Source organism: Vigna unguiculata, chromosome 10 (genome assembly GCF_037176805.1).
Source record: "Vigna unguiculata cultivar grain cowpea cultivar isolate G323 ecotype 2 chromosome 10, ASM3717680v1, whole genome shotgun sequence".
In the NCBI taxonomy this organism is placed as follows: Eukaryota; Viridiplantae; Streptophyta; class Magnoliopsida; order Fabales; family Fabaceae; genus Vigna; species Vigna unguiculata.
The window spans coordinates 6,228,160-6,241,168 of record NC_140801.1 but is presented as its reverse complement, the minus strand read 5'-3'; positions in this window follow the sequence as shown (position 1 = coordinate 6,241,168).

Below are 13,009 nucleotides of genomic sequence, written 5' to 3'. Positions count from 1 at the left end.
AAATTTGTTTTGTATAAGCAACATTGGATTGAGTGATATATATCGTAATATCCTTCACACAGTGAAGTATACCCTATGAGCGCAATTATACTGCCATGCATGAGAGATCATTTTTATCATTGCAACCTAGAGAGGTTTATACTCGTGTTTCTTGGGGAGGGTTAAACTTGTGATACATAGAGAGGTTGATACTCATTGTAACTTTGAGGGGTTGATACTTGTGTTAGTCAAGGGATTTGATTAGTGAATTTCTTAAACATGTGACTTAAGAGACTAGACATAAACACAAATGGAGGTGAACCAGTATAAATCCTTGTGTGCATTCTTCTTTGTCTTACTCTGTAATTTAATATTATGTTTGCGCAAAACAATTTAAAATGTATAAATCTTTTATTCATCCCTCTTCTAGAGCCACCTTGGAACAACATAGTGAAAATGGAATTCGAGAATGAATGGGGAAGATAGAGTGAATTGAAGTCACGCGTTGTGTGAAGAAGATGAAGATGGTTGTTGTGTAGAGTAGAGCTAGGGGTGGTAACACAGGCCAACCTGACCCGCTTTGGCTTGACTTGTCCATGGCTTGTCAAAAACAGGCGAGGTTGGGTTGGCACGTCAAATAGAAGCAGGCCATTAATGGTAACCCACCCAATAGAGATAACGAGCTGCGTTAGGATGACCCGTCACCTTTTTTTTTTTTAATTTGTTATCAAATTTTTTAAAATTTCTTTATTTTTAAAATGTTTATATATATACGTATAAATTAATATTAAAAAAATATTTAATCATATAAAGTATTTTTAAAATTTTTAATTGATTATTTTGTGTTTTTAATTAGATAAGTTAAAATAATTAGGGTTAAGTATGTTTTTAGTCCCCAAACTTTGACTCAAAATTAGAATTCGTCCCTATCAGAAACTTCGATACATTGTGGTCCCTAAACTTTAGAAATGAATGAATATAGTCCTTTTAACACAATTATGTTAACTTTTTTTGACGTGTCGAACACTTTTCATATTAGTATTGGAGTGTTTTACACTGTTTGACACATTCTTGATTCAATATCTACTGAGAAATATGTTCTACATTTTAAAAAAAGTTAACGTAATTAAGTTAAAAGGACTATATTCATTCATTTTTAAAGTTTAGGGACCAAAATATATTGAAGTTTCGGACAGGGAGAAATTCCAATTTTGGGTCAAAGTTCAGGGACTAAAAACATACTTAACCCAAATAATTATTATATTTAAATGTTATATTACTCCTTTATAACTAATAATTGGAACTTAATTTATAAGTGTTAATGATTTAAATTAAAATACTTTTATATATTTACACTTTTTAAAAAATATAATATAAAAAATTAATCTTTTTAATTACTTTTATTTAAATTTTTAATTTAAAAAAAATGGGCCAACGGGCTGGCCCGTACTTTGGCGCATCAATTGACAGGCTCGAAAGTGGATTCAAAACGGTTGACGGGTTGGAATCTTCAACCCAGTCTGTCCCTTTTAACACGGGTTGATGGGTTGGCCCATAAAGCTTAACTCGTTTAGCCACCCTTAATTAGAGGGGGAGATGAAGTGGAAGAAAAAGGGTGCCTTCAACAACATACTATGCACGTTTTTTTAATTTAATTCACAAAATAAATTCTTACCACATGGATAAAACATGTAAAATATGTGTAAACAACACATAAACTACAATGTAACGTCATTTGCCATGTTAGAGAAAATTTAATAATGTTGAGTGGGAGGACTATATCCATTTCTTTCTAAAGTTAGGGACTAAACAAAATTAAAGTTTCGAGCAAGGATAAATTGTAATTTTGCGTCAAAGTTGATGGGATAAACATATTTAACCATAAAAAAAGTTAAATAGTTGACAATTAAGTACAAAATGGTCGCTTACATGTACTCATAGATGACAATTTTACACAAAATTGTACCCTAGCAATGCTCATAGGCGATGATTACAGTGTCTTTGTAACATCCCGTCAGGATATTACGGATTTTAATAATAAAATAAAGAAAAACTAATTACTCTGCATTTAATAAAACATCATTTCCCAAAAACATGGGAAATTTAAAATTTTATTACTTTCAGTAATAATCCAAAACTCTAAAATTTATAAAACTCAAAAATAATATGAAACATCCATAGTGTTTACAATTTATTTCAAAACCATAAAATAATAAAACTCCCAAGCTATCCTCGCTCCGTCGCTAAGCTTCACCAGAACCACCTACAACAACATCATCTACTCACGTGTATCGCGTACACGATCATCGCCAACCACAAGCAGATAGGGTGAACTTAACAGAATAATCATATAAATGCATATACATATATTAATCATATATATATATATATATATATATATATATATATATATATATATATATATATATATATTATACAATCACATCATAGGGAATTCCTCCTTTGATTCCATATCACATGGCCACAACCATGTTATTTATGTTCTACATCCCCTAGTGAGTACCTTAAGATGACTTGCTGCCATACCTATCGGCCACAACCGATAGAGCACGTGCAAGAAACCATTGCTACGTATCATACACCGTAACGCCAGGTGAAGTTCCCAAATATGAACATTGTAACATCCCTAGGGAATATTACTTAAAAATAAATAATAAAAGAAACAATTATATTAATACTCATCTTTATAAAAACCCTAACGCGGAAAATTTCAATTTATTAAAATAGCGCGCCAAAACTCATAACTGAATTCATAAAATGTTACAAGTTCCCAAAATTTGCATTTAAAACGTAAAATACATATGAGCAAAACCCTAGCTCTAATCGCATGCTAGCCCTCACTCCGCCATCGGAACATCCTCAGCACCACCTGTATCAACATCTGCTCCCGTGTAACGAATTACACGATCATCGCCAAACACAAACAGAAAGGGTGAGCTGAGAAAAATAAAATTACAAGCATAAACAAAACGAGATGAATCATATACCCATCCTATTCATTTTATAAAATTCTTAGCCAAGACCATAACCCCAAGACTTAGCAGTCTTCAAATCATACAATTGGTTAGCCTTGGACTCGGGAACATGATGCTCACACGAACCTGCCCGCTCGTGGTCCTGTCTCTACGAACCTCCCCGCTCGTAGTCCTACTCTACGGACCTGCCCGCCCGTAGTCCAACACATGTGATCCACCAGCCCCCGTACCTCCCCGCACGTGGCATCTCTCAACGTGAGCACGGAACATACGAACCTACCTCGCTCGTATCCCCACATGAGAGTAACTGGATATGAACCTCCCCGCTCATGGCACAGCATCTCCCGATCCAAGCAAAACATCATTATCAGTTAAAACAACACACACAGCTCATAACCTGCCACGCAAGCGCCTGGCGCACCCACCAATACCGCCTGGCGAAACAAGTTCAGGCCGCCTGGCGGTTTACGTCCCACCGCCAGGCGCTATGGCCTCTAACAGGAGCTCGTTGTCTTGCGTCCGCCTGGCGGGTCTCGTCTTACTGCCAGGCGCCAGCCTCTACAGACTCCCTTTCTGAGTCTTCGACCGCCTGGCGCACTCAATCCAGCCGCCAGGCGCTGTGACAGTACCATACCAGTCATGTTTGCATCTTTCTTTCCATCTATCCCACATTACCCTACTCCCTCCAAGGTAACAAGACAATCTTGATTAACTCCACTCTCACTCTGGATTTCCTAGCCAACCTCTTGACGGATTACAGTACCTATAACTCCCATTCCAAACTCCCTATCCCCTCTATAATGCACCAATTTCTTCCAACATTATATCGTAAGTTCTCTTATCTTCTAATAAAAGCCACACAGTATAGTTTCACATACCATATTCTTTATTCGACTTGCTGTATCACAGCACCACACTCCCTACTAAGTTAATTTTATAATTTATTTTACACAATCATGGTAACACCTCAAATCTTAATCCAACTATCTCTTATCCCAGCGATGCGACTCCAACCAGTGTGTTCACGTAAACCTGAGACTTGTCATTAAAACTCTTATCCTTACTATTTCAAACTAACCTTCTTACAACCTTACCACATCACGTGCATATCCTCACACTTAATTCATTTCCCTTAATTATATACTACAGAGTATTTAACCCTTACTATTTTACCGAGAATCGTCTACAACCATGACTTGTCCCAATTCTACTCCCTCCCATTCTTTTCTCCCTCTTTTAAGCACTCAAACCAAACCTGCACCCATCGCCGCCTGGCGGCACGTAGCACGCCGCCAGGCGGTACACCAGTGTTCTGCAGCAGCGCAGACTCCCATTTCCTATGGCGTACCCAATCCAGTTTTCAGTTTCCATTCCTATCAATTCCATCCATCAAGACGCAACAGACCTGCATTACGCGCTAGTTTCTCTTCTCAATTTGATTCGTAAAGGTGTCTCTATGTTTACACTCATGTGTAACCCCAATCGATTCATACCCAATTGTCTCTCAACCTTGCCATACTCCAAATTGGTATTCAATTTTGGTCCAGCAAAGTATCCAATCACACCCACACACATCAATCACAGAAACCACATACATACTTGTACAAATAACATCAAAAACATAAAAAGAAACGCGAACACTATCGTGCCGCCTGGCAGGAATTCATCGCCGCCAGGCGGTTCAAGCCAAAACGAGAACAGACGCCCACCTCTGATGAGCCGCCTGGCGGTAGGGATCCAACCGCCAGGCGGTTTCTGGGAAAAACCCAGAAACCCAATCGAACAGTGCAGAAAAACAGGTGAAAGGCATGTAGTTTCAATCACCAAAGCACAATACAATGTATATATATCTAAAGCATCGAAAACAACTCCCCTTACCTGGATTCTTTGCCCAAATTCGAATCTGTATGCCTATCCTCTCACTAAGCCTCCTTAGCCTTTGTTTCCAGTCCAAGCCTTGGTGATTTCAACCCTACCACTTCTCTCAATCAGCCCCAAAACCCAGAAAAAAAGACTTGCTTATGGTGAGTACGAATTTACAGTGCACTCTTCCTCTGCTTATGACCTTCTCTCTTACAATCACTCTCACTTATTACCCTTTTAGTGCCTTAGGCGAATTTTAATTAAGAATTACACCTATGCTAGTCCAATGTTCAATTAACCCTCTGTTTTCCAGCCCTTAGGTTACCTCTCCTTTGGCTGCTAGGTTTCTAGTCCTTTCACATTCATGCAAAAGAAAAATTTGGCAAAAAGAACTTATTTAGTTCTCACCAAGGTTTGAACCCACACTCATGCATATACCCAACCAAGGCCAAACCATTCAACCAATCCTTATTTCATGATAAATCCTACAATTCTAAGAGTTTATCATGACACCACGCATTCAATATATAATTACATAAAAATACATAATTTAATAACATCCAAGTGACACACATAGGACTCGAACCCAAGTCACCACACACAATAAAGTACTCTCAACCACATGAGCTAGTACTTTTCCACGTCATAGTCCCTCACATTTATTGCTTTAAATGTTCTCGCTACCCGTCCTAATTAAATAATTAATTAAATAACTATTTAATTTTCCCGGGTCTTACAAACATAGTTCGCGACGTCCCAAAACTACCAAACTCGTCAGCTAGTACTGAGGAGGGCAATCTATCTGGACCCATCTGTACTGGCCATAACCAGCACACTCACACCGGCAACACTCATCAACCCGAGCTCAACTCAAGGGTTCCTCGTGTTCATCCGTTATCTCGAGCTCAACTCGAGGGATGTAATTCTGAGCTCAACTCGAGGGATGTCATGTAAGACCCATAAAATTTAAATAATTAAATAATTAATTATTTAATTAATGCGAGTGAGAGAAGCTTTTATGGCATTAAATACTAACCTTCCTGACGTAGAAAAGTACTAGCTCAAATGGTTGAGAGTACTTTGTTTGTGTGAGAGGACTTGGGTTCGAGTCCTATGTATGGCAATTGTGTGTTGTTTAATTCTTATACTTATTTTTTTAGAGATGCTTGGGTGTGATAAGTAAGGATATAATATTTGAATTATGAATATTATCATGTAATATGACTTGGTTGAATTGGTTGTGCATTTAAAATTGAATTGTGTGGTGATGGGTTCAAACCTTGGTTTGAACAAAGTACTTTCTTTTTACTAAAATTTACTCTAGCATGCACATGAAGAGGCACGTAAACCCTAGGGTGTATGGCAGCAAGGGTGGCTAGAAAACAGAAGGTAATAGGCCATTAAGGGAGGTTAATGAGAGATTAATTGCAAAATTCGTTTTTAAGGCAATTTAATCATTTTAAGAACCCAATAAAAAGCTAATTAGGAGAAGGAGAAAGGGTTTGGTGAGGTTATCAGTGTGGGTACAGTAGAGAGCACGAATTTGGGAGTTTTGGGTGAGTTTTGAGTGAAGCTTGAGAGCTGTCTTGAGAGAAAGGAAAAGGAGGACATTGGTGATCAAGGGAGAGCTTGCGAGAGTCAAGGCGAAGCTAAGGAAATTTAGGTTAGGGGAGTTCCTATTGATTGTTTGATGTTGTTTTATTTAATTTTGATTGAATCGTGATGTATGCGGGGTTGGGATTGTATTTTATCTGAAAACCAGAGCTGAAATCGGGTTTCTGGAATTTTTCTAGAAACCGCCTGGCGGTCACACACGACCCGCCAGGCGACACAAGTGATAGAACCAGTTTCTGGGTTTTTAATATGAACCGCCTGGCGGCAGAGGATGATCCGCCAAGCGACACGAACCCGTTTTCACTGTTTTTGGCCATTTTTGGTATTTTTGGGGTACCTGTGATGTGGTCATGATTTCTGTATGCTCGAATGTGAATTTTGATGTTTTGATAAGACTGTTCATATGCTGATTATGTTGGAAGGCATGAATTTTTGATCTGAAATTGGGGGTTAGGATTATGATGGCATCAGTGATAAACAACATAAATCATGTCAATGCTTGGTGGGTTGGTTTTGCAGAATTGAGATTAATATGTTTGATGTATGAATTCTGGATGATGCTTTGATATAAAATTATGTCAGTATGAAGGGGAGAAATTGGGATAGGAAGGTTTGGGTGCGTTTCGGTGCAAGAAAAATCTGGAGATTTCCAGATATGTATGCACCGCCTGGCGGTGCGTGAATTGCCGCTAGGCGGTATGGCAGTGCAGTGGGTGTTGTGCAGTTCTCTTTGGGCTTCATGTCATTGGGGGTTTAATGGGCAAGTTATACGTGTATGATTAAAAGAAAATTTTATAGAAAAGGAAATTTTGATTTAAACGAGACTAAGGGGAGATTGGAATAAATTAAAATGTGAGGTATGATATAGATAGTATCGTTCTTTTGAAACGTGTAGGTGTATGTGGTAAGTCAGATTCAGAAAGTATGTTAATTTGATAGTAAGGGTGAGATGGGTGTATATGAAATGGTATGGTTGGTGTAATCTTTCCTTAGACATGTTTTGTGGTTGTGAACGGTTGTTATGGTACATATGTAATATTGATCAAGTGTGGTGTCATGATTTATATAAATTTCATAATGTATGATTATATGACTGGGTGTATGTGGAATGTATGAGGGATATTTAAAAGGGGTAAACGAAGGTGAGCATGGATGCATGACAATACTTGATTTGTTGGCATGTCTAAATGAGTGTGATGTAATTTGGTATAGATATATGACTGGAAAATCATAATTGCGCTATACTTGGGTGATTGGTATATTTTAGAGATCCTTTGGGATCTATTTAAGTGTTCAAAAACCAATAGCATTGTGCTACTGGTATAGCGCCTAGTGGCGTGGGCGAGCCGCCAGGCGGACGGGAAATAAATCAGTGACAGTGGTCACAGCGGGAGCAGGGCGCCTGGCGACGGGTGAAGGCTGCACCAGGCGGTGACGACGGAGCAGGGCACCTAGCGGTGAGGTGGTGTCCGCCAGGCGGTGGCGGTGCAGTGTGGATACTACAGGCACGTGGCGCCTGGCGGTGTGTGATGCGTGCCAGGCGGTCTGGAGCTAAGTTTCGCTTAGCGGCGTGGGATGTGCGCCAGGCAGTTTTGATCCAGTGATGGTGCGCGAGGAAGGTTTTCTACACCGCTTTAGGGGATGTTCATGATGCGATGCTTTGGCTGGGGGCCCAGTTACGAGTGCAACTTGTATTGGGATAACACGTGACCACTCTAGGTTGTAGCCTAGTGGTTTAGGAAGTCCAATGGAGTGTGCGGGTTGTGGCTCGTACGACGAGGTTTCGAATGATTGCCCTCTTCAGTGGATTCTGATAGAGATTTGGTAGTCTGGAAACAACTACAAACTTAGGTTTGTTTTAGGGAACTCCACTTGGTGTCACGGTGAGATGTTGTGGCAAAGTTATTCCCACGTGTGGACTATCAGGTGGTGGCCGGTAGTTAGAGGGGCGAGTAGACACTCATACAACAAAGATCGATCATTGATCTCACCTAAAGGGTATAGAGATGATAGACGTCTAAAGGCAAGAGTTGGGAGTGAAGAAGTAAAAGAAAATGGGGAAAGTGTACTAACCCGGGTTTAAATTTGTTGATGCTGTATTTTAACATTTTATTGTTTGGTTTTATTTAAATGAGTTTACCCTATCTGTGTGTGTGTGGCGATGATCATGTAACTTGTTACATGAGAGCAGATGTTGATGCAAGTGAACAGACAGATGCGTAGAGACGGAGTGGGGATATCTCGGGGTTTTATCACTATACAATATGAAGAACTATGATTTTTATATGTAGTAGTTTTATAGACAATTTTTAATTGTAACACGTACTGATCTGATTTATCTTATCTATATTGACACGTTGGACTTAAATGTTTAAATTTTCCCGCGTTTTTGGGAAATTGATGATTAATAAATGAGGTAATTATTTTATTTACTTTTGTAATTATTTTAATAAGTAATTTCCGGCTAGGACGTTACATGCCACGTGCTTAACCCCTATCCCAAGCTCAACTCAAGGGATACGTTCCAAGCTCAACTCAAGGAACACCAGTAACCCATTTTTGAAGCATCACTAAAATCCTTTAGATCACGCATCCAAACGGCAAAAACCCCAATACTGCTGCAGTAAAAATTGCCTGGCGGGGGACACGTACCGCCAGGCATTGCCACTACCAGACTGCTTGACGGGGGACACGTACTGCCAGGCGCGTAGCGCCTCTGAAACCATCAATCACAATAGACCCCACCTGGCGGGACAACCCACACTGCCAGGCACACGCACTCTTGGAGCCCATTAATTCTGTCGCTATCACCTGGCGGGACCTCCCTCCCCGCTAGGCGCCACCTGCATCAAGACCCCACTATTTCCTAGCTATCGCCTGACAGGTCCAATACCTTCGCCAAGCGCCACACCAGTACTCGTGCAGTAGTAAGTTTCAAGCACTTAGAACAGTTTGCAGCCCCGAACTTGGACCTATAATCTACAACATTTTCACTCCAATTCTATTGGTTCACATTTATACCATTCACTCTCAAATGGATTTGGTTTAAGACCACAAGATCAGTTACTTAACTATGTTTCTCCCTCTATTCTGGCTTACCAATTTGGTTTCACAATCCCAAAGAGTTCACAAGTTCACCTTTCCTGTTTCATAGTGTGCCATCCACAGTCGTACCACTTTTATACCAACATTTTCCACTATATTACATAAATCTCCAACCAATCATTAATGTCAAGTCCACTGTACTCAACCTATGACTATATCCCTTGCACACTCCAGTTTAATCCCAGAAGACTATACTTTATTCACCTCTACTACCATATAGTTATTATCATCATCATCAAGGTTATCATCAAATTACCACTTCCAACTCCAAGGATAGCACGAACCAGCATTTTTCCAAAAGCCAACAACTCTCACAACCATAGAAATTCTAGTTTCCTGAGATGGCGCCTGGCGGCAAGCCCCATGCCGCTAGGCGGTGCATACAGTTCTGGGCAATTTCCCAAAATTCCCGCACCTGCACTACTCTTCTCTCGCAAGGTTCCTCCAATGCAAATTGACCACACACTTCCAATCATTTAACAATCCAAACAGACTAATTTTTCCATTCCGATAATAGCAATACTCAAATTAAATTCCCGCTATTTGATCCCAGAGCTAAAATTCTCAAATCATCAAACCCTAAAACATCTCTCCATTGTTCCATTCGATTACGCCCTCAAATACATGAATATACCCACAATTTGACATCAAAACCATCCTTTAATGATTACGGTTAACTTTCCCTCCGATCAAAATCAACTTAAAACTCAGAAAATACCAAAATCGAGCTAATATGACTCACGTCACCTGGCGGTTCAATCACCACCGCTAGGCCCCTCATCAGAGAAACCCAGAAATGGGTTACAGTCTTGCGTCGCCTGACGGTACAGGGCTTCATCGCCAGACAGTTCCTCAAAGGAACCCAAAAAACACATGAAATGGCAAGCGTCGCCTGGCGGCAATGCATACCCCGCCAGGCGGTTTCTGGAAAATTCCAGAAACTCTGAATTTAACTAATGCAGAAGGGTTCATGCATAATTATAATAAATTTATCATACAATTCAGGTTTAAACGTCAAAACAAGCGCTTAAAACTCCCCTAACCTAGTTTCCTTAGCTTAAAACTTGGGTAGCCTTAGTTCTCCCTTGCTTCACCAATAACCTTCCTTGACTTCTCTCAATTCAACCTCAATGCTCCACTTAGTCCTCAACACTCTCAATTTTCGTTCTCTCTTCTGCAAGCACAATGGCAGCCCACCAAAACCCTCTTTCTTACCTCTAATTGGCCTTTTAATGTGGTTTAATGGCATAAAAATGAAAATAGCATTTATCTAATGTTAATTACCATTCATTAGCTATCTCGTGAAGGTTTTCCAACCCTCCTTGGCTGCTAGGGTTTCATCTAACCTTTCATATTCAATCCAAAACTAAGCTTAGCAAAAATGAAGTTTAATTTAGGTTCTTTAAGGTTTGAACCCATAGCCATGCCAAAGCCAAATCAATGCTAAATCATTCAACCAATTCATATTTTATGCTAACTAATATAATTCAATGATTATATCATTCCTCAATCATGATCAACGTATATTTAAAAATAATAACAAATAAATAACACACAATTGGCATACGTAAGACTTGAACCCAAGTCCTCTCACACAATCAAGTACTCTCAACCACTTGAGCTAATACTTTTCCACATCACATTAATCCATATTTAATGCCATAAAGGCTCGCACTACTTGCATTTATTAATTAATTAATTAAATTCTATGGGTCTTACCGTCGTTTTCAACAACAAATTTTATCAAGGTAAATAAAATTTGCTATAAAAATATAATAATACAAAAATTAGGTAGTAAAGGTGTCATTTTAGCCCGCAACCCATTGGTCAGCTCTGACCCCTCTAACATTAAACCCAATTTTATTGACCCACACAATGGGGGGATTTTTCAAAGCCTCTAACCCTAAAAGTCCTTAGGAGAGTGGGGGTTAAGCCCCATTTTCATTCAAAACTCTTTTTCTTTGCCAATCCTCACCAAAACGTCTTCTTCTCACCTAAGTTCAACATTTAATCTGCAATGTTTTCCTCTAATGCCACCATGCATACACACAAGGCCAACACCATCAATCCAACTTTTGTCATCAATGGAAACATATCTTTTTATGTGAATCCTTGATTCTTGCTATGATGTTCCATTTGATGAGGTAAAATGGATCAAGCTTAGAGAAGCATGGAAGGTATGTGCATGGTGTACTATGTGTGAGGAACTTGACTTTAGCTAATATAGATAGAAATAATGGGGGAATAAGTGAATTTTTTATATAGCATGCATTTGGCATTTTGGCACTTGGAAGTTTAAGTTATATATAAATTTAAATATGTTTTTGGTCCCTTAACTTCCAGTAAAACTTTGACCCAATTTAGTTCCCAACTTTAGAAATGTAAGGATTTTTAACCAAATTGTGTTAAGTTGATTTGACATTTCAAATGTGTTTCATGATAGTATTTGTGTTATTTACATTGCTTGACACATTTTCTTTTCAATGTTAGTTGAGAAACGTATTTGAAACATCGAATACTCTAAACAAATTTTGGTTAAAAGGACTAAAGTTTCAAAGAGGAATTAATTTCAACTTTTATACCAAGTTCAAGAATAAAAACATATTTAACCCTTATTTGTTTATATACATATATATATATATATATATATATATATATATATATATATATATTAATTTGACAATTTGTTTTGTTCATGTAGGATAGGACTTTTTTATAGAAACATTCTTTTGATGAATTCAAGATCTAAGGTAACAGAAATTGATTTAATTAATTAAATTTGTTTTCGATTAAAAAGATTTTGGGTAGATGAGCGAACTTTCTTTTTGGATTGAATAGTTATGATGTGATTATTTTTACTAAGAAAAATTATGCAAAATATTATTGTGAAAATTTTGTAAAAATTAAATTGAAATCTATATAAATATTATTTAAAATTAATATTTTTCCATGTTAAAAAGAAGGTTAATAGACTGGTCTTGGCCTACAAGATTTTTGTAGATATTTTGGTCATGAGCCTTTTCAATGGGGCTTTTCAGTTGTGTGAGATTTTTTGACCCTAACCTTTGTAGGTTAGGATCAAATCATGTGAATTGGACCAAATTGACAAATCTACTATATAGTAAATAAATAGATGAAATTAAAGTAGTCCAAATTTTGAGAATATTAAATTAAAATTTTAAATTTCAATTTTAAATTAAGATTAGAAACTAATTTAAAAAATAGAATGAAAATTTTGTACCAGCTACACCTTCATTTTTCATTATTTTTTTTGGGCTAATAGCCCCCAATATATGTTTTAATGTCTTTACATGTAGACTTTGCTTTTCACACCACTACAAAAAGGTCTGCATTCCTATGGTCCCATGTCTCATCGTGGAAAAACATTTTCATTTTCTATTATGAAGGGCGGACAATGATACTATGACTCCCATTATTTGACTCTCATTCTT